This window comes from Petaurus breviceps, unplaced genomic scaffold (genome assembly GCF_028583685.1).
Source record: "Petaurus breviceps papuanus isolate PSGF00001 unplaced genomic scaffold, PetGlider_PUasm1.0 131, whole genome shotgun sequence".
Classification (NCBI taxonomy): Eukaryota; Metazoa; Chordata; class Mammalia; order Diprotodontia; family Petauridae; genus Petaurus; species Petaurus breviceps.
In genome coordinates this window covers 1,771,152-1,793,743 of record NW_027185674.1, presented here as the reverse complement: position 1 = coordinate 1,793,743, position 22,592 = coordinate 1,771,152, and the positions used below count along the sequence as shown (strand labels likewise).

At 38.8% G+C, this 22,592-nt stretch overlaps 1 protein-coding gene across 1 annotated transcript in view; it reads right to left on the bottom strand.

Moving 5' to 3' along the window:
* The window catches only part of RPL17 (ribosomal protein L17), a 312,553-nt gene extending 309,081 nt beyond the window's left edge, over positions 1–3,472 (bottom strand). The window contains exon 1 of the mRNA XM_069104388.1: positions 3,460–3,472. The gene's annotated coding sequence lies outside the window, so the exon portion shown is untranslated. The remainder of the gene's footprint in view (positions 1–3,459) is intronic.
* Positions 3,473–22,592: the final 19,120 nt, after the last annotated feature.

Genomic DNA, 22,592 nt, shown 5'->3' with positions numbered 1-22,592 from the left:
TGCGGGTGGAGTTGTGAACTGATCCAGCCTTTCTGGAGAGCAATCTGGAATTATGCCCAAAGGGCTATAAATACTTTCATGCACTTTGATCCATCAATACCACTCGTAGGGTTATATCCCAAAGAGATCATAGAAATGGGAAAAAGACCCATATGTACAAAAATGTTTATAGCAGCTCTTTTTGTGGTGGCAAAGAATTGGAAATTAAGGGGGTTCCCATCAATTGGGGAATGGCTGAACAAGTTGTGGTATATGCATGTTATGGAATACTATTGCGCTATAAGAAACGAGGTGAAGATGGTCTTCATATTTACCTGGAGAGGCTTATACAAACTGATGCTGAATGAGAAGAGTAGAACCAGGAGAAATTTGTACACAATTACAGACACAACGTATGTGTGATGACCAACTTTGATAGACTGGACTCTTCTCAGCAATGCAGGGATATAAGTCAATCCCAAAAGACTCATGATGGAGAGAGATGTCTACATCCAGAGAAAGAACTAGAAAGAACTGAGTTTGAATCCAGATTGAAGCAGACTACCTGCTCTTTTTCGTTTTCTTGTTTGGTTTTGTTTCCTCTTTCCCATTCTTCACTCCATCTGATACAGCCCTTCTTTATAACCTGACTAATACCTAATGTGAAAGTATTTGCAGATCCTATACTTGATTGTATGCTTCCATGGCGGGGGGGAGGGGAGAAGAGAGAGAGGGAAAGAAAATTTGAAATTCAAGGAATTGTGGAACTAAATTTTGAAAACTAAAAACAAACAAAGAAATTAATAAAGACCAAAAAATTTTTTAAAAATGAAAAAAGTTTATGAACAGAATAAATTAAATAAGAGAGACTTTAAATGTATATTACATATGTAGGCATATGTACATATATATGTATGTATATATGTAGGGGGAAAGAGAGAGAGAGAGAGAAACACTGCTCTTTGATAATCCAAAGGGCACAGAGTTTAGTGGGGAGAATTTTTTATGCCATAAGAACTGCTAGGAAAATTAGAATTGTCTGATGATAAATAAATTTAGATCAGCATCTTATACCATATAGTACAAAAAACTTCCAAATACATAATTGAGTTAAATATTAAAAGTTACATTATTAAGAAGCTAAAGGAGAATGGAAAATTTTCTCTCTTAAAGCTATGGATTGGATGTTAAATTTTATACATCTGAAGCACGAGTATTATTTTAAAGATAACTTGCTGCAACTATATAAAAATTAAAGTCTTTGATCAAATAACAAAGGTGCAGCTAGACTAAGAATAATAGGTAGATATATAGATCTGGAAAATAATATTTGCACAAAACAAATCTGACTTCCAAAATCTACAGGAAATTAACACAAATCTATAAGATTAAATCCATAGCCCAATAGGTAACTGGTTAAAGGATATGAAAAAAATTCTCAGAAGAAATACTAATGATTAACTAAATACTAAATGATTAACTAAAAATAATGATTAACAACTATCTAAAAAGTGTTCAAATCATTAATATTCATAGAAATGCATGTGAACACTCTTCTGAGATGTTACTATATACCCGTAATATTGTAAAGACTGCAAACATTTGGTGTGGGTGGTGGGGTGGAGAGGAGAGAATGTGGGAGAAATAGGTATAATAATTCACTGCTAGTGGAATTGCAAATTGGTTTAATCATTTTAGAAAACAATTTGTAATTATACAAGGCAATTTACAAGCCAGTTCATATCTATGACCTAGTAACTTATCTATAGGTTTTATACCCCAAGGCAGTTATTGATAGTGAGATAAGAACTATCTGTCTGAAAATATTCATAGTAGCACTATTTGTAATAGCATAATCTAGAGGAAATGGTAGCTAGGTGGTACAGTAGGTAGAGTGACATCTAGAATCAGGGAGACTCATTTTCCTGAGTTCAAATCTGACCTCAGACACTCACTAGTTGTGTGACCCTGGGCAAGTCATTTAAGCCTGTTTACTTCAGTTTTCTCCTCTGTAAAATAAGCTGGAGAAGGAAATGGCAAACTACTTCAGTATCTCTACCAAAAAACCCCAAATGGGATCACAAGGAGTCAATAACAACTGAAATAAATGGAGAATAATAGCAGCAATCTAGGGATAAACGTCTATCTAATAATCAAGGATTGGCTGAACAAATCACAGAATATAAATGTAATGGAATATTGCGTTCTCTAAAGAATGACAGATAAGAAGAATTCAAAGAAATATGGAAAGACTTGTAAGAAGGGATACAGAGCAAACAAATCAGAAGCAAAAAGCCCAATTTACACAATACCTGTAACTATGCAAAAGAAGACAACTGTAGATGTCAACAAAAACATCAGAAAAAATGGAAAACATTGGTACTAATTTATGAAGCATACACTTCTTTCTTTTAACAAATACAAAACTACTGAAGTGCAGGCTGCCTATGTTAGCAGTTGTAATCACTCTCATAACTGTTCTGGGGAAATTGTATTTTCTGGTAGAGTCGACTGAGAAACAATGGGGATTCAGATTCCGTCTTGAAAGAACATTTATTAATATATGTTTAAAAGACAAGTGGAATGTTAAATATTAGGATAAGATAAAAAGGCATTGGATATTAGGGGTCAATAATATATATTGAGAATACCAACTGAATGGTCTAAATAGTGAGAAAACTCAGGCTCATGGAGGTCAGGAAATTTGTCTAGGGTCCCAGCGTTAGAAAATGTTTGAGCTAGGACTTGAACCCGTTTTTCCTGTTTTCAAACAGAATGCTCATGCCATTAATGTCCTCTGAACTTTATACTGCCTATACTCACACTATCAGAGCAAACCAGGACAATTGCTTCTGACCAAATGCTTGGCCCCTCAGTTGGGGACAATTGAGGAATCAGATAGCTGGGTAGTAACTCAGGGAGGCAGCCTTGGAAGATGGTAAGGGTAGGGGAGAAGAACACATCTCCCTAAATGTTAACCAGCCCAACAAGCCCTGAGGTTCATATGTAAGCAGACCATAGAGCCACCAAGGTAAGCCTTCCTCTCACTACTTCTGTACTCCCTTAGGCTACCCTTCATATTTCCTTCACTACTGTCCTTTGTTTTAATTTTATTGACTTCCTTGGCGTTTGACAATAAGAATATTGTATGTCACAATTAAGCAATCCTCTAATGACTCAAAATGACATTTAATATTGATTTTAATGACTGGATAAGAATACTACTGGGATCTAATTCTTCTTTACAATATGACTAATGTGAAAACATGCTAAATATGAATTATATGTATAGCTTATATCAGATTGCATACCATCTTGGGGAGGGGGGGAGGAGAGGAAGAAGGAGAAAATTTAGAACGCAAAATCTAATGGAAGTGAATGTCGAACACTATAAATAAGTAAATAAATAAAAATTTCTAAAACTTAAAAAAAAAAAGACACTACTGGGGAGGAACTGTCCCAAGTGTGATTTGTGCTAGGCCCCATGTACTTCCTCATGGCAGTCAGTTCAAGGCTTATGTGGTCTTGGAAAAGTGGGTATTCCAACTCTGGTTAACAAGTAATGAGAGATGATATTACAATAAGGGACTGAGAGTGACATCATGTCACTCTTGGACACAGAAACTATCCCTATATCCACACCACCCTAACCTTGGGTAATCTAGACAAAGGATCTCTCCAAGCTTGACTGAGTGGAATTCACCTTAGATTAGAGATTCCTTGTAAGGTGGTGGGGTCTCATAGAAGAGAAAGTTCGACCTTAAGAGACTGAGTTCTTTAAATGAGAACTTTAGAAAAAGGAGGAACTCTGAATCTTCCCAAATCATTGGCTATTAATAATCATTTCTGTCATCCCAAAATCTATCCAAGCTTATATTAATTTCTTCCATGATTCTATTTATTCATTTCATCCTCTACCATCCCCTTCTTCTTTTGTCTTCAATCTTTCCCAACATCAGGGTCTTTTCCAATGAGTCCTATCTTCTCATCGTGTGGTCAAAGTATCTTTACTGCCTTGCAATGGCAAGGTTCACTTTGCTGGTATCTCAAGAAGCAATGTGGTGTAAGCAAACTGGATTTGGAATCCTATCATCTGGATGCAAATTCTGGCTCAAATCTGTAAAATGATGTTAGTCGGGCAAGATGTTCTCTAATGTCACTGTCAGCTGCAAATCTTATGGTCTTAACCAGGATTCAAGAGCACTCTGCCTCCTTCCCTTTCTCTTCTCTCCCTCCCCCCCAGGTATTGGCCTCAAGGTGAAAAATGAAACACATATTTTGGGGACATGGTAAATGTAGAAATTTATTTGGTTTGACTATGCATGTCTGTTATAAGTGTTTTGATTCCTTTTTCTTAATGTTGGGGAGAAAGGAAAAGGGAAAAAAGAAGGAGAAGAAATAAATGTTTGTTAATTGTAAAAAATAAATTTTAATAAACAAATCAATCCATGGTTCTTTATTGTTTTTCCTGAAAATCTAGTCACATTAGTTTTTAATCTTCAACTTCTTGCTAAGGAAGGTTCCTAGAACTTATATATAACATCAGTCATGGAAAGACTCAGGTTCCTCTTGGGAAAGGAAACGTTCTGACTCAGGAGAAAAGACAAAAGAAAAGACAATTTTTTGATAACAAATAAATTAATTACTTTTCAGTAGAATCTAGGAGGAGTTCCTGTCCCCACTGAAGGAGGATCAAATGAAACTTAATTCATTTTGTTTCTTCATTTACTTTGTTTTCTCAAGGGACTCCCTTCCACATCCCACACTCCCAACCCAATTCTGGAAGCTGTGAAAGGAGAACTGCTTTGCTCATTTGGCACCCAAGGTTTCTACATATGAAACCTACTGAAACTACATTAGAATGCTGACCAAATGGGTTTCTTCTTCCACCACCCAGCCCTGCTTACAGACAGCTATTCCCCAGATGCATGTGACACTGTTCAGCAGACACTTTATGTCCAGCAGCTGGAGGATTTCCCACCTCTTCATTTACTTATAAACAGTGGGGTTTGTTTCTAAAGTATCACGTTCAAAATATTTTTAAGGAACACGTTTTTTTTTTTTTAAAGTACAAACTTATTTTAAGAGTCCTTACTACTCTTCACTTACAAATCCCAAAGTAGTGATGTAGACATGGAAATAACACTACTCTGGGATTAGGAGCTCTGGGTTCTTGCCTGGACTCTGTCACCAATTAGTTGTATGACCTCAGATATGTTATTTCCCCTCTCTAGGCCTCAGTTTCCTCACCTATAAAGTCAAACAGCTGGACCAGATGATATATAGATTTCTTCTAGCTTTGATGCCCTCATCAGTAGAGACTCTACTGCTCAAACAGGACAGTGAATTCCAATATTTTAGAATGATTTTCAATCTTGAGGGGATTCTGGTTAACAATCATTTAACCAGAAAAGTAAATTTGCTGCCAGTCTTCATTCCCTGCGCATTGTAGTCACCAAAGCTAAGGTATAAAACGGGGCTCTAGCAGAATGGGTGGAAATCCACAATAAACTCTACTTAAAGTGTATTATTCAATAATTGAACAGCAAAATCCAAATGTTTACTTGAATTTCAATGATTGAGCTTACTCTATAAAGGAAGGGTGCCTGGTATCTGGCATCAGGCACATGATAAAAGGTTGGCATGAATGTAGCATGGTTGGAAGACTTCAAAGAGGCTAATCTCACTGTCAGTTCTTCAATTGCGGATTTCTAATGATTCTGAATCTATTAGAATGATTAGAAATCCACAATCAACTCTTTAATTATGGATTTCTAATCATTCTGATGGAAGCCAGAGGGAAGAGATCATGGTGCCTGAATAGGAAATGCCACTAAACTGGCATTTCCTATTCAGGCACCATGATTCAAGTCTTAGCATCTCCCCAGCAGAAAGAGGAGTAAGAGGAATCCAGGAAGAGGATTGGAGGATATTTTTAATGTTATAAGTTTAACAACAAAGTAAAGGACTGGTGTGAAGTGCTAAGAGACTGTGGTAGAGTAGACACTCACTAACAAAATAATAGTATCTAATAGCACTTTAAAGTTTTCAGAGTACAGTATTTTACCTGTGTTACCTCATTTGATCTTCACAATTTCTCTGGGACATGATTATTACTATATAAGAAAACTAAAGTGGACAGAGGCTAAGTGACTGACCTAGGATGACATAACTAGTAAGTGTCTTTGGCAAGATTTGAACTCGGGTCTTCTGGATTCCAGATCTAGGCTCTGATTCTTGCTCGATACTATATGATCTTAGGCAAGCCATCTTACCTCTCCCAGTTTCAGTTCCCTTTATTGTAAAATGAGGTTAGGTGATATATTGAAGTCCTTGAAAGTCTTATATCCAATTAGTATTTGTTAATCCCCTATTCCAAAGCTTTCAAGGACTGACTGTTGTCCAGGGTTCTCAGTCTGACATTTAAGACCACCCATAATCAATCTCCTTTTGACTTAAATTTTTTTCCAATGTTATTCAACACACATGTTCTATGTTAGCAGGTCAGTCTCCTCACTTTCTTCCAATCACGCTCTATTCATACCAGCCTTTTATCATATGCCTGATGCCCAATGCCCTTCCTTTAGGAAGTTCAGTCAAGACAATTTAAATAGACCTCTCTAAACACATGAAGGACAGAAATGGATAAGAGTACTGGGCTTAGGATCAGGAGGACCTCTGTTCAAATCTGACCTCAGTGACTCATTAACTGTGTGAGCCTGGGCAAGTCACTTAACCCCTGTTTGCCTCAGTTCCCTCATCTGTAAAAGGAGCTTGAGAAGGAAATGGCAAACCACTCCCGTATCTTGCCAGGAGAACCCAAAATGGGGTCACCAAGAGTCAGACAGAACTGAAATAACTGAAATGACTGACAAACAACAAGCACATGAAGGGAGGATTGTATAATTCAGTAGCTGGGACTGTTCCATGATGAAATGATGAGCACCATCAGCTGGAGATGGATAGAACTTGGGAAGTCAGCAAAGAGCCTCTGTTGCTGGATCTCCAGTGAATGGCACTTTCACTAAGCTGCCGCCCACTACATGGGGGTGAGGCAGGAAAGGGACGTTCAGGAGTCAGAGAATGGAGGGCAAGGCACCTAGTGAGAGCTGATGGGAAAAGAACAATGTGGCACAAACGAAGGCGCCCCAAGGGAAACACTGCCCTGGAGTGGAAACATCAGTCCTTGCCTTTGCCGGAGCCCACACAGGGCAGTCTCATAAGTCACAGACACTGTCCAGGGTTCTTGGAGGGAGGGCTTATCAATCCAGGAGTGGCTGTTTATGGGTTCTGTTTGCATGCAGTAATTTATGAATAAAAATGATTTTATCCTCTGATTTTATCTTAAAATCTTGGGAATTCGTGTGCTTATAGAGGGAGCTCATGAGGGCAGTGACAGATACTACTTTTCCATATCATATGGATGGAGGCAATGAGTCAGAAAAGTAGGATGTGCCCAGAGTGTCACCAGGCTTCTCATGGTCTCTGACATAAAGACTATGGATAGCTTTACCACTTATTCCTCCAAGTCTGCCACATGTTGTGTTTGGGGTTGGAGAAGCATGATAACCTCAAAACCAGCAGAGATACTCAGGAGCATCCCTTCCCTTACAATAATAAAGATAGTAGGGGAAAGAGACCCAAGCCTCAAGACACTGAGGCCACCACCTCCTCTTCTCATTAGTCTCTCTGCTTCGACTCATGCCACATGCATTTAGATTTTCCTTATCTAAGAAGGAACCTTCAATAAACTTCTCAGTACCTGATGGGTAGGGGAGAGAGGTTCAGGATCAGGCATCCAGACAACCAAGATGTCCAGAAAAAGCCAATTGGCAAAGGACCCAGATCTCCTCTTAAAGTGTGGATCCTCTAAATATCCTGGCACATGTTCTGAGATAATTACCTGCCACCCTATTTAGCAATTTCCCTAGCCTTGGTGTCACAGAAGCATCCCAAGGAAATCTTCCACAATTATACTTTCTTCTCCTGAATCCCACAGCAACCCATTCTCTTTACTAATAAACCCTGGCATTTATATAATGCTTTAAGGTTTGCGAGGCTTACACATATTGTCTCATCTGATCCTTGTAATAGCTCTTTGAAGTACATGCCATTATTCCCCCTTACAGATGAGAAAATTGAGGCAGACAGAAGTTACTTGCTTATGGGAAGTGTTCTAGGCAAGATTTGAACTCAGGTCTTCCTAACTCCAGGGTCATTCCCTTTCCACTGTGCCACCTAACTGACTACTAATACAATGATAGTGGCTTTGCTTATTCTGCTTCCCATCAGGCCCTTTTTTCTGTTTATTTGAATCCTATCTATTGGCACCCATCTAGCAGTTTCCATGATTTTCTCTTCTGCATGGCCTTGGTTTCAAGAATTTGGGAAGTTAGAGAACCTCAGTTGGCTCCAGGTTGTGCTCAGTTGTGTCTGGGACTAGGTAGCACAGTGGATAGAGCGTTAGCGCTGGAGTCAGGAGGACCTGAGTTCAAATGTGACCCCAGACACTTACTAGTTGTGTGACCCTGGGCAAGTCACTTAATCCTGATTGCTTGCCCCCCCCCCCCCAAAGGGGACCTGATCTTTGACAGAAGAAGCATGGGGACATATCAACCAGTAGGGAGTACACAGGACCCAGAGTCTTTGGGCAAGTTTCTTAACCTCTGCAGGTCTCAGTTTCCTCAATTATAACATGAGGGGATTAGGCTGGTTCTCTACAATTCCTCCTCCAGCTTTAAAATCTCATACTCCTGTGATCTCCAGGGTGTCTATGGAGCTTAAATAATGATCAAGCTTTGGGAAGAGGTCAATGGGTCGAGGCATTTGTTGATTTGCTGATCCCCAAAAAGCAGACTGGGCCAAACTTCGCTGCATCTGGGGCCCTGAGAAGCTTTCTGAACGCCAGAACACTGATGTTCCCGTCCCTCATAGTGAATAAAGCACAGATTCTTCCTGGGGGCCAGCAGGTAAAGACCACTTTTCTCACTCCTCCCCCATCCTGACTCCCTTAGTTATACTGAATCTGAATAGTTCCTGCCTCCCCGGGCAAAGATGATTCAGCTCTTGGTAAGGTTTCACAGCTGCAGTTTTCATCTGCCCCATCCCTAAGACTATTACAACACGGAGATGACTAAGAACCAGCTTCTTTACCTCTATTTGAACATTTTATCTTCCTCAGCAAAGGATGTCAGATTGGCCCAGATGCGAATTCTGAATCAGAGCTCATTTATTTTCCCTTCCCCGCCCTTATCTAGAGAACTGGCAGATGTAACAAGGCCTGACAATGTGTGATCAGGATCTGGTACCCTGATTTTCATCATGCCCTGCATACAGATCGTAACCGAAACTTGCAACATCGTCTTAAAATTGGCAGAGTACCACTTCCTAAATTAGAAAGGGAAATCTGGAACTCACAGAGAAAATAACTCAGCCCGGGCCACATAGCAAGTTAATGGTCACACTAGAACCAGATAATCTCTTTGAAGGCATGATCTGAGTACCTGAAGGAGCATTTTTACTGGGACAGTACCTCAGAAAAGGCATTTATCTTCATAGAATCTTCCTGTTTAGGACAATCATGAGACCAGAAATAACCTCACCGGCCGGGTCCTTAGAAAGTACCTTAAAGTCCTTAAAGACACAGAAGATTTGGGTCACTGATGAAAAGGTCCTAAGCTAACATATGGACTAACTTTCTCCAGGTTACTTCATCAAAGTCATTTATAAGATCCCCAAGACCCCTAAGACCTCTGTGCTTACAGCTGATATACCCTTAGGTGTTAGAAACAGGAAACTAATACTTTAGGGTTATAGACTTTCATAACTGAGGGTTTGTTTTCAAAGAATCACATACACCCTCATGGTTCCAAATTTCTACCCTCACCCTCTTGTCTATTTCTGGAGCCATAGATCAAGTAAATAGCGGAATTAATAAGCTTTGGTAACTTGAGGATTTGGGAAGCAGGAGGTGTTGAGGGGCCCTGGGATGGGGCAGGTGTTCAGTCTTATAAGTCTGATATGTCATTCTTGACAGCCATGAAGTGGGACACTTTCTGTCTTGGAATTTGCACGACCCCTGGCGTTCTTTGGGCTTGTTGGAATCTGGCCCAGAATCTTAGGGAAATGTGCTTATATTTCTCTAGCCCACGTCATCATGCTCAGGACAAAGATTCGGGGTTTTGACCACAAGGAGCTGCAGATTTCTGTATCACCCAAATAACTCTTCAAAATACAGTGCACTGTCATCTCACCAGGAACTCAGAGGGACACATTTGTGGCCTGGCACCAATCAATCACACTCCTTTGGCATTTATAGCCCTTCAGAATCTAACTAACTTACTTTTCTAAGCTGATTACACATTAGCCTCCATACACTCTACATTCCAGTCCAGCTGGCCTACTCACTGTTCTACATATAAGTAGTTTCATTTCCCATCTCCATGCTTCTGCACAGATTATGCCCCATTGTCTGGAGCTTTCTACAGCTGCACCCTTCATCTTAGAATTACCTAATCATAGAAATGACCTCAGCAGCTGTTTGATCCAACCCATGCTTGCCGAGAAGTCTCCACTAAAGCTAGACAAGTGGTCATTCAGCCTCTGTTTAAAAGGCAGCTAGAAGCCCAGTGGATAGAGCCCTGGGACTGGAATCAGGGAGACTCGAGTTCAAGTATGGTTTCAGATACTTACTAGCTGTGTGAGCTTGGCAAGGTTCTTGGCTTCTGTCTCTCTCAGTTTCCTCAGCTGTAAAATGGGGATAAGAATAGCAGCTATCTCCCAGGGTTATTGAGAGGAGCAAATGAGATGAGATTTGTAAAGCCCTTAACATATAGCCTGGCACTCAGTAAATTCTATATAAATGCCTAGTTATTATTATCAGCTTCAAGACTTTTAGTAAAGGGAAACCAGTATCAGTAGAAGCAGATCATATCACGTACAAAATTCCACTCCTTGTAAACTCACTAACTTAGATTGTGGAAAAATGTGTGCAGAAGGTGGAGGCCATAGACCCTCTCAGAGTTGGGGATAATTCCAGGGAAAGTCCTTCTGACTGGAGGGTGGAGCAGAGAGCTCCCCTGAGAATCTCCGTTTTAGGAGGTCCCTCAGGCCAGCCACCTCTTCATTTTCCACCTGGCTGCCCTCCTCTGGATTCCTCTTTTGTGCTCCCCATGCTAGGTACCTTCCCTCCCCTTCCAGTAATCCCATCTTCTCCATTATATACCTTCAAAATGTTTGGAGATAGGCACCGTATCCTGTCCTCCCTGAGCCTTCTCCTCAGCAGGCTAAAAATGCCCAGTTCCCTTCACAGATTTTCATCCTCTGAACATTCTTCTGCTTATTCTTCCTAAACTGTGGTGCTTGGAGCCAAACGTAAAGGTCCAGACACGGCATAACCAGGCCAGCATTCAGAGGGACCACGGCCTCCCTGTGTCTGGAAACGACGTCTCTCTTAATGTATCCCAAGACTGAATGAGTTTACTATATTACTCTGCTGACTCTTCCTAGTTTCAGTCTGTTAAAAGTCTCCAGATCTTTTTCAAACTGCTATCTAGCCATGACTCCACCATCTTGTACTTCTAAAGTTGATTTTTGGACACAAGAATAAGACATACACATATGCATATATTTTATATTTTTATATACATATATCACCATTAATTTATTTTATTCTATTAAATCCAGAGTTAAGTCTAGTCTTGTTTTGTATTCTGACTAAATGTGATAAACATGCAATTGATGCCTTTATCCAAGTCAGTTGTGTCAAACTCAGATAGAAATGGGCACCACTAAATTATACATAAGGAGCTCTGCAGGTTGCATATTGACTTAGAAAATCATATATTAACATTATATATATTCTGTTGTATCTTTACTTATTTTGCTAAATATTTCCCAATTACATATCAATCTCGTTTGGCCTTCTCTCTGGAGTGTTGAGAGATGCTGGCCAGCTGTTTGATACCTCTGATTCAAAGAATTAATGAAAATATTAAGCAGCACAGAACTAAGTACATATCCATAGGGATCTCCCTCCTGTCAAGTTGACATTGAATGATTAATGATGCTTCTTTGAGTCTAACCAATTTATTGAGTTCTAAATCTATCTAACAGTATTATTAGCTAACCTATATTTCTTCATATTTTCAACAAGAACAGCATGAGAAAATTTCAAAGACTTTACTAAAATCTAAGTAAACTATTATCTGTACCATGCCTTTCATCTACCAGTTTACAACACTTGGTAAAAAAACAGAAATAAGTTTAGTCTGGCATAACCTATTTTTTTTTATTCTTGTATCAATTTATTTGTATTTTTAATTTTAATTTTCATTTCCAAATTATCTTCCTCCCCCACTTCCTTCTCCATTCACTAAGAAGGCAAGAATACCCATTATACATATGAAGTGACATGATTTCTTCTTGACCTAGTCATAGTCCTTTGTAATCACTGCTTCCTTCTAGTTCTAATCTAGAAAACTGTTGCTTTAGCAATCTGTTCTAGAATTTCTCTGGAATTGGAGTCTACAACTCTTTTACGCTATTTTATACATTCTAATTTCCTTTAATATATTGAATATCAACTCCTATTAGCCATATTCACTCTTTTATTTCCAGTACTCCTTGGCAGAGAAAACTTAAAAAAAAACCAGAATAACTCAACCTCTCTCTGCTGTCACCCATCAGTGTCCCACTCACCTCAAGCAGAAGGTCTGTCCGTTCTTTGAGTTGTCTCTTTCTCCCATTATAGCTAAAAGAAAACATTGTTGGGTTATTTTTTTATTTTGGATTGTCCTTGACTTTTCACACCATCTTCATCTCACTCTGAACTTCAGCACACTATTTTAATAGTGTTTGTTACAATGTCACTCACCTATAATTCATCCACTGCTACCTACCCTTGTTTTTATTTTCTGTACACATCTTTCAAAAACCTGTTACTTAATGAGTTCCCTATGCATCCACATTAGTTTCTTTAAACAAACTCACTTTTCTACTTCCTTAGATTTGTTTTCTTTGTGTGTTATCAAATTTGTGTTCTTGTGAGTTTCCTATTTCTCTAGGGGTCACTTCTCTCCCTACAGAATTTTAGTTCAGTCTGTCTCTGAACCCTTTGAAATCTGATCTAGCAAAATCTTGGATACACATTGGATTATATCCAAGTTTCTTCTCTATTATAAACTCAAGGATAATATAGTCATTTCCCTCCTAAATTCCCATCACTTTCATTCCAGCAACCATTTCAATGAGAATCAGATCTAAAATAGAATATTCCCTTGTCGCTTCCTCCACTTTCAAAGGACAACATCATCCTTAAGGTAAATAGCTGCTCCGTTTTTAGTAGGGAAAGTGAGGGAGCCCTAAGAGATGTCTCAGCGTTGAAGTTTTCCATCATTATAATATCATACTTCTGTGCCAAGTTTATAATCTGTATCCTGACTTCTCATCTATGTCCTCTTTCTGTCCAGGTGGTCTGCTTGATGATTAAATCAAATCTGTTTGATAATTAAATCATTTCTCTTTATATTTTCATTGATTTTCAATCTAGTTCTCTCTCTGCCATGCTTCCCCTTTCTCATTTCTGGATTTCCTCACATGAGCATATCTCACATGTATGAGTATATAATGCTAACCCATCTCCTCCTGTCCTTTAAAAATAACTGTATTTCTTTTAAATAGGTAAACTCAATTGGAGTCATATTCAAGTTGTAGGTTTTATCATTCTAAGCCTCATTGATGAACTCAGATTTATAAGGTCAAGTTTACGTCCTTACTTTAGGGCCTTTAATATGTCTTGCTTGTAGCCTAAACTTTGTGGTTTTTCACATAACTGTCTAAGGACATAAGTTTTAATATAGTCTTCTTTCTTTATTTTTGCCTCCATGGGGTGGCTAGGTGGCACAGTGAGTAGAGTGCTGGCCCTGGAGTCAGGAGGACCTGAGTTCAAATCCGGCCTCAGACACTTAACACACACACACACACACACACACACACACACACACACACAAACTAGCCGTGTGACTTTGGGCAAGTCACTTAACCCCAATTGCCCTCCAAAACAAAAGAGAAAAAAATTTGCCTCCAGTGAATTTCTGGGAGTATAAGTTGCTCTTTTTCTCCTTTTGTTATAGTTATTCTCTGTGGTATCTATCTTGGTGGATATAAAGTCAGTTTTCTTCTAACCCATATTTCTCATTCAAAACTCTTGATTACATTTTCAAGAATCTACCTTACTAGACTTTTAAAAGTATACACCATATCTGGCCAGAAGTCTGTCCACAAGTTCCAATCACATTCTTGGCTACCATCATCTTACTTAGTTTTTTACTTGCCCAATCAATTCTTCTTTCCTGTGTTCCTAGGACAACGGTTAGGAAAACACCACCTGTGCCCCTTTGTTCTTTGGTTTCTTGCCCAAGACATCTTAATTCTTGACAGTACATTCTAGATATGATTATGTGTGCCCATGTGAATCATCAGAACAAAGTAATTGTCATCCATTTTGACAAGTCTTGGATACATTCCCCAGGAAGACAAATCCTCATCATTGTTAGTTTGACAAATAGCTGCCTCAGTATCCCTTAATAAAGAGTCACTAACAAGCCCCACTTCTCTTCTTCCTCTGACCTTTATTAGGTGATTCCTTATTTTGTCTTTTTTTTTACTGAATGATTTTTAACCCAAAGTTTTCTATAGCTCTATTCTATCATTTCTTGTAGAACAAGCAGCTGCTTCCTTCTAATGATATCCAGCTCCTTTCTCTTTGGAAAGAGCCTCAAATTTGTTTTACAGTTTCAAGTATATCGTTGCCCTTTTCCTTCCCTTTCTCTTCTGCACAATATTCTTATATTCTCCAACCTCCTGACGAAGTCCACTTCTCTTCTGACACTTCACAGATGTGTTTTCCCATTGAAGTGCTCTGTGTGTGTGTTTAAAGGACTGCTTTATTATCCTTGATAATGCAGCATATAGAGAGGTGTACTTAGAGCTTTTCTTATTCTTGCAGGAGTTAGATCAACATAGCCTTTGATCAGACAGAAGTCACTTAACTCTGACAGAAATTCAAACATTGCACATTCAAGTCATTACAACAAAATTTACCAGGCTCTCCACTTATTGAGAAGCGTATTCTTGTTTTTATTCCACTTCTGGACATTCCTAGCTCTCCCTCCTAAGCACCTCTGTAAACTCTTGATAGTTTTTTATCATCTCTTAATAACCTGGCAGCCACACCCAACTTCTTTTCCTTTGTCCCAACAACTTTATAGCCACATCATACTTTCCCCCCTTTTCTTACCAACATTTTATTTATGTCTTATGTTTTATTAATGTCAGGAATTTGCTTTACTTAGCTTGTCTTACTTACCAACTTATTTTGCTCACCTTTTCTTCCTTTGCCTTGCCAGCTACCTCCTTTTCCCTCTTCTTGAATCATTCTCTTTGGGTCCTTATTTTCCAATCCTTTTCTTCCTTCATATTGAGTCCTCCTTCAAATTGAACAACTTTCTTCCTTCAGTTCAAATTGTTCTTCCTTGGTTTATCCTCAAGTTTCCCCAAATTTCTCCTCTTCCAAATTGAATCTACAGATTTCTTCACAAATCTAAACTTTCCAAAATCACGTTCATAATAATTTTTTTGTTCTGATAGAGCTGGAATCCAAAGGAATTTGAAGGACTATCTAGCTTTCTCCCAAGTTCAGTTCAAGGACTGTGGGCTACAATCTCATTTTTGCTAAAAGCAAAATAATATCATCTTACCTAGTTTTTCACTCTTCCAATCAGTTCTCTTCTGTGTTTCTTGCCTCCAGTGGGCAGCAGTCAGGAAAACACCACCTGTATCCCTATATTCTGTGGTTTCTCATCCAAGACTTTATAATCCTTGACAATACTTTCTAGTATTCTGCTAGTACTACTATTTGTGCCCATGTGAATCATCAGAATAAGGTAATAGTCATCCATTTTGACAAGTCTTGGATACATGCCCCAGGAAGACAATGCTTCCTCTTTTTCTGTAGCACTTTGCTATTGACCAAATATTGGGTTCTCATTCCTTTCTTCAGATTCTGCTAAAGCTAGGAAAAAGTCTAAAGACAGATGACTGAAGGGAGAAGAAGAAGCAAAACCTTAGAAATAGTGAATACTGACAGTACGTAGGGCCAACCTTAAGTACTGGTAAAGTAGGTAGTTGCCAGTGAGCTGTTAGTTAAGGGGCAACAGAACATCTCTTCACTCAGAATTATCTCCCTCACCTGGGTTCCCCGGTATTTGAAATGCTATTTGAAAATCCTAACAGGGATTTATTTATTCAGATTAAATATTGTCCTCTGATTGTAGTTCTTTTTAAAACTGATCTCCTCATAGAGTGAAACTCTAAACCCCCCTAGGGCTAGCCAGGAGGGTTCTAGAGGGATTTCATGGCCCAGATAAAAGGCGATGGCAAAACAAAAAACAAAAAACACCAGTTTGTGTCTTGAGGACCAACCTGTTCTGGCGTTCCGGCCAGCTCAAGATAGAAAGAGTGTTCATCCACCAGGGAACAGCCGGTACAGTCTCCATGGAATTGGTACACATAGTTAAGGCAGTGAAAACCCACATCCCCAAGCCTTCAAAACAAAACAGGCTCCCTCAGGCAAAGATCCTCCTCTCCTCACTCGCAGTAACTGCTCAGCCTCCACACAGCTCCCAGCAGCTCCAGCTCCCCACAGTTCCCGTCCCCAGCAGTCCTCAGCAGAGGTCCTCAGCAGAAGTTCTGGTTGGCTCTTCAAAGAAGTTCTGCCACCACTGACACTTTTATCTCTGCTGCCTCCACTGCTGCCACTGTCACTTGTGTTTCCACCTGCTGCCATTCAGCTGCTTCCCGTAGCCCAGCCCCTACTTGGCTCTGGCTCCTCCCTGCCCCACTCCCTCCTGTCACCTCAGCAAGTTCATCCCACTGGGGGATTTACCAGTTCTGGGTCTCAACACCTGACACAATTATGAATCCAAAATAGGGTGCTAAGTACCTGCCAGCCTGCAGCATGGAAGAGCTTCAAATCCCATTATATATTACCATTATACCCTTATTGTAAAACATGTACCCATTTCGATCTTATCTTGGTATACAGTGTGAGATGTTGGCCTTTACCTAGTTTCTGCCATGCTATTTTCCAGTTTTCCCAGAAGTTTTTGTTCCCAAAGCCTGGATCATTGGGTTTGCCAAACACTAGACTATTATGGTCATTTACTACAATGTATTGTGTGCTTAATCTATTCCACTGATTCACCACTTTATTTTTTAGCCAATAACAAATTGTTTTGATAATTACAACTTTATAATACAGTTTGAGCTCTGATATAGCTGGGTCACCTTCCTTCACATGTTTTTTTCATTGTTTCCCTTGAGATTCTTGATCATCTATTCTTCTAGATGAGTTTTGTTATTATTTCTTTATAGCTCTTTAGAATAATCTTTTGGTAGTTTGATTAATATGGCACTGAATAAGTAGATTCATTTAGGTAGAATTGTCATTTTTATTTTATTGGTTTGGCCTACCCATGAACAATGAATTTTTCCAATTCTTTAGATCTGACTTATTTGTGTGAAAAATGTGTTTTCTAATTGTGTTCATATAGTTTCTGGATTTGTCTTAGGTAGACTCCCAAGTATTTTATATTATCTACAGTTATTTTAAATGGAATTTCTCCTTCTATTGTTGCTGGAGTTTGTTGGTAATATGTAGAAATACTGATGATTTATGTGGGTTTATTTTGTGTCCTGCAACTTTGCTAAAAAGTTGTTAATTATTTCAACTAGTTCTTTAGTTGATTCTCTAGGGTTCTCAAAGTATACCATTATATCATCTGCCAAGAGTGATCATTTTGTTTCCTTGTTGCCTATTCTAATCCTTTCCATTTCTTTTTCTTCTCTTATTGCTATAGCTAACATTTCTAGTACAATATTGAATAATAATGGTGACAGTGGGCATCCTTGCTTCATCCCTGATTTTGTTTGGAAAGCTTCTAGCTTATCCCCATTACAGATAATGCTTGTTAATGGTTTTAAATAAATATTATTTATCATTTTAAAGTAAGCTCCATTTATTCCCATTCTGTCTAGTCTTTTTAATAGAAATAGGTATTGTATTTTGTCAAAGGCTTTTTCTACATCTATTGAGATAATCATGTGATTTCCGTTGGTTTTGTTGTTGATGAGGTAAGTTATGCTGATTGTTTTCCTGATATTGAATCAGCCCTACATTCTTGGTATAAATCCCACCTGGTCATGGTGTATAATCCTTGTGATATATTGCTGTAACCTCCTTGCTAGTTACTATTTTATTTGAAATTTTTGCATCGATATTCATTAGGGAAATTGGTCTATAGTTTCTTTTCCCCATTTTCACTCTTTCTGGTTTAGGTATAAACAACATATTTGTGTTGTAAAAAAAATTGGCAGATCTCCCTCTTCTCCTATTTTCCCAAATAGTTTATATAGTATTGGAATTAATTGTTCTTTAAATGTTTAGTAGAATTCATTTATGAATCTATCTGGCCCTGGGGATTCTTTCTTAGGGAGTTCATTGATGGCTTGTTCAATTTCTCTTTCTAAGATTGGATTATTTAAGAATTCTATTTCCTCTTCTGTTAATCTGGGGGATTTATATTTTTGTAAATATTCATTTCATTTAGATTGTCAGGTTTCTTGGTATATAACTGGCAAAAATAACTTCTCATAATTATTTTAATTTCCTCATCATTGGTGGTGAATTCACCCCTTTTATTCTTGATACTGGTAATTTGGTTTTCTTCCTTCCCTTTTAAAAAATCAAATTAAACAATGGTTTTTCTATTTTATTGTTTTTCATAAAACCAGCTTCTAGTTTTATGTATTAGTTCAATAGTTTTCTTAGTTTCAATTTTATTTACCTTTCCTTTAATTTTCTGAATTTCCAATTTGGAGGTTTTAATTGGAGATTTAACATTTTTTCTAGTTTTTTTTTTTAGTTGCATGCCCAATTCATTGATCTGCTCTTTCTGTATTTTATTGATGTAAGCATTTAAAGATATAAATTTCCTCCTAAGTACTGCTTTGGTGGCATCCCATAAATTTTGGCATGTTGTTTCATTGCTGTCATTCTCTTTAATGAAATTATTGTTTCTATGATTTGTTCTTTGACCCACTTATTCTTTAAGATTGGATTATTTAATTTCCAATTAATTTTTAATCTCTCTTTCTACTGCCCTTTATTGAATTTAATTTTTATTGCATTATGTTCTGAAAAGGATACATTTAATATTTCTGTTTTTCTGCATTTGACTATGAAGTTCTGATGCCCTAATGCTATAGTGACCAATTTTTATCTAGGTGCCATGTACTGCTGAGAAAAGGATATATTCCTTTGTATTCCTATTCCATTTTCTCCAAAGATCTATCACACCTAACTTTTCTAGAAATCTATTAACATCCTTAACTTCTTTCCTGTTTATTTTGTGGCTAGATTTATCTAGTTCTTAGAGGGGAAAGTTGAGGTCTCTCAAAAGTATAATTTTATTTTCTATTTCTTCCTGTAACTCATTTAACTTGTCCTTTAAAAATGTAGATGCTATACCATTTGGTGCTTATATTTTTAGTATTGTTATTACTTCATTGTCTATGGTATCTTTTAGCAAGACAGTTTCCTTTCTCATCTCTCTTTTTGCTGCTTTGTATGAGATCATGATTGCTACCCCTGCATTTTTTTTACCTCAGCTGAGAAATAATAGATTCTCTTCCAACCCCTTACCTTTATTCTGTGCGTAGCTCTGTGCTTCAGATGTATTTCTTGTAAACTGCATATTGTAGGTTTCTGTTTTTTAATCCATTCTGCTATCTGCTTCTGTTTTATGGGTGAGTTCATCCCATTCACATTTACAGTTTTGATAACTAATTGTGTATGTCCCTCTATCTTATTTTTCCTTTGTTTGTCCTTCTCTTTTACTTTTTACCATGTCCCTTCTCACAAATGCGTTGCTTCTGATCACCACCTTCCCTATTTTGCCCTCCCTTCTATTGGTTCCATTCTCACTCCCCTTTTTTAAATCACCATCCCTTTTTTCTTCCCTATAGAGTGAGATAGATTTCTATATCCAACTAAATGTGTATGATATTCCTTTTTTGAGCCAATTTTAAAGACAGTAAGGTTCAAGCATTGCCTAGCACCTCCCCATCTTCCCCTCCACTATAATAATTCTTTCATGTCTCTTTTATGTAAGATAATTAGGCAAGCAATTTGATGTAGGCTATACATGTATAGTCATGTAAAACATTTGATTCTAATTTTTAAGGAATTCTTTTTTTCAGTGAGCTTTTGTACTGCCTTTTCCATTTGGATAATTCTATTTTTTTAAGGAGTTATTTCTTTGGTGAATTTTCACGTATATTCTTCCATTTTTTGTGTTTCTTTTACCATGCTGTTGACTCTTTTTTTCCATGATTCTCTTATGTTACTCTTACTTCTTTTCCCAATTTTTTTTCTACTTTATTTGCTTTTGAAAATCCTTTAAAAACTCTTCCAGGACTTCTTTTTGGGCCTGAGATCAATTTACATTTTTCTTTAAAGTTTCAGATGTAGCCATTTTGACACTGTTATCTCCTCCTAAATTTGTGCCTTCGTCCTCTCTGTCACAATAGTAACTTTCTACAGTCAAATTCTTTTTTGTTTGTTTTTTGCTCATTTTTTCCTCCCTCTTTTGTGACTTTGTGCTTTTATGTATGAGTTGGGATCTCTTTCTGCACTGTCCCAAGCTTCTTGTGCTGGGACTTTGGACCTTGCTGCTGGCTTTCACTGGAGTTAGGCCTTTCTGCTGACTTATTCAGGGGGTAGGACCTTCCTGTTGTCCTGCCCTGGGGTAGGGTCTCCCTACTAGTCTGCCCCAGAGGTGGGGCCTTCCTGCTGGCTCCCTATGGAGGTGAGGCCTCCCTTCTCGTTTTCACTATAGGAGGGGCCCTGCTGGCTTGTCCTGGGAGTGGATCCTCATTGCTGGTCAGGCTCCAGAGCCTGCGTCTTTCTGTTGTCTGTTCCCAAGGATAGGGTTTCATTACTCTCAAGCCCTGGGAGCAGGTACTGGCCAGCAATGGGGGTGAGGCCTCACTGGTAGCCTGCAGAGGCAGTGAGGCTTCACTGGTGGATTGCCCTGGGGCTGGGCACCTTGCTGCAAGCCTCTTGCTGTGTGGCCTGTTGCTACTGCTCTCTGGACCTTGCTCCCTTCCCTCCCCACTGAGACAGATTTTTCCTACTGAGCTGTAAGTTGCTTTCCCACTCCTAAACTGGTTCTGAGGCATTTTTCAAGGTAGTTGGGAAGGAATTTGGGAGGGCTCCAGGTAGTTCCTTCCTCACTCCACCAACTTGGCACTGGAAGCCCTTCTTGAACTTTTTGAAGTCATTTCTACTTTGGCCAGGGTCAAGTTCCTGGATAAGTAATATTCCTTTATGCCTGGCCTTAAGGCTAAGTGAAGTATGGGATCACCTCCACAGAGGATTTCCCAGGAGAGAAAAGCCTAACTAGAACCACTTATGCAAGAATTCCTGAAATCTTCCTCATTCCTCCCCCTGAAATATACTTCTTTGTATTTTGAACAGTATCGAATAGCTGGGCATGCAGTATCTCATATAGATACCAAGGAGTCTTTGGAAAAGGCATTTGAAAAAAATCTAGTCCAATAGACTGAGTCTCAGGGCTTCTCTTCCTTCTAACCAACCAGTTTCTCACCATGGAGAAAACTCTGTCTGGGGCCCAACTCTCCTGTTTGGTGACTCCCTTGCTGGGACTACTACTTCAGAATGGACCCCAACTATCCTTCCCCCTGTTTATGCCTTCACTCACTCTCCGGATGTCTCCTGTTTGTCAACCGTTTTGTGCCTATAAATAGACCTTTCCTTTCTACTCTCTTTGCTTTCCAACTCCCCTTTATATATTGTCTTCCCCCGTTAGAATGTAAGCTTCTCGAGGGGAGGAATTGCCTTGTTTGCTTGCGTTTTTATCTCCAGTGCTTAGCAGAGTACCTAACACTCTTCCTGTGTGTCTTTGTGTATCTCTCTCTCTCTCTCTGTTTTTCTCTCTACCTCTGTCTCTGTCTCTGCCTCTGTCTCTCTCCTTGTTTCTGTCCTCTTCCCCCCGCCCCCCTCTCTCTCTTCCCCCCCTTCCTCCCTCCCTCCCTCTCTCATTTTACATTTAAAGAAATGAAACCCAGAGAGGGTGGCCAGAGGTAGATCCAGGTCTGGAAGCTATGTCTCTTGCTTCTGATACTTTGCTGATTGTTATTGATTAACAGATTCCTTCTTTTACCTTAAGGCTTTACCCCTGTTTAAAACACAAAACCTCTTGGGAGAAAAAGTTGCAAGAAATTGTTTTACTGCCTGGGTTTCATATCCTTACTTGAAATCAGTTTTTGATTAGGGGCAAGGGACGATACAAGGTGTTGTCAGCTGGGAAAAGGAGTGACATGGAGGAAGAGAAGGAATGTGAAATGGGGAGCCTGAGTTTGCCAAAGCTAACCGTTATCACTCAACTGCTATACTGATACTTCACCCTGATTACCCTTGGAGTTTGAGAAGGGGCCTCCCAGATCAGGAAATGCAAGAAGAAATGCTGATT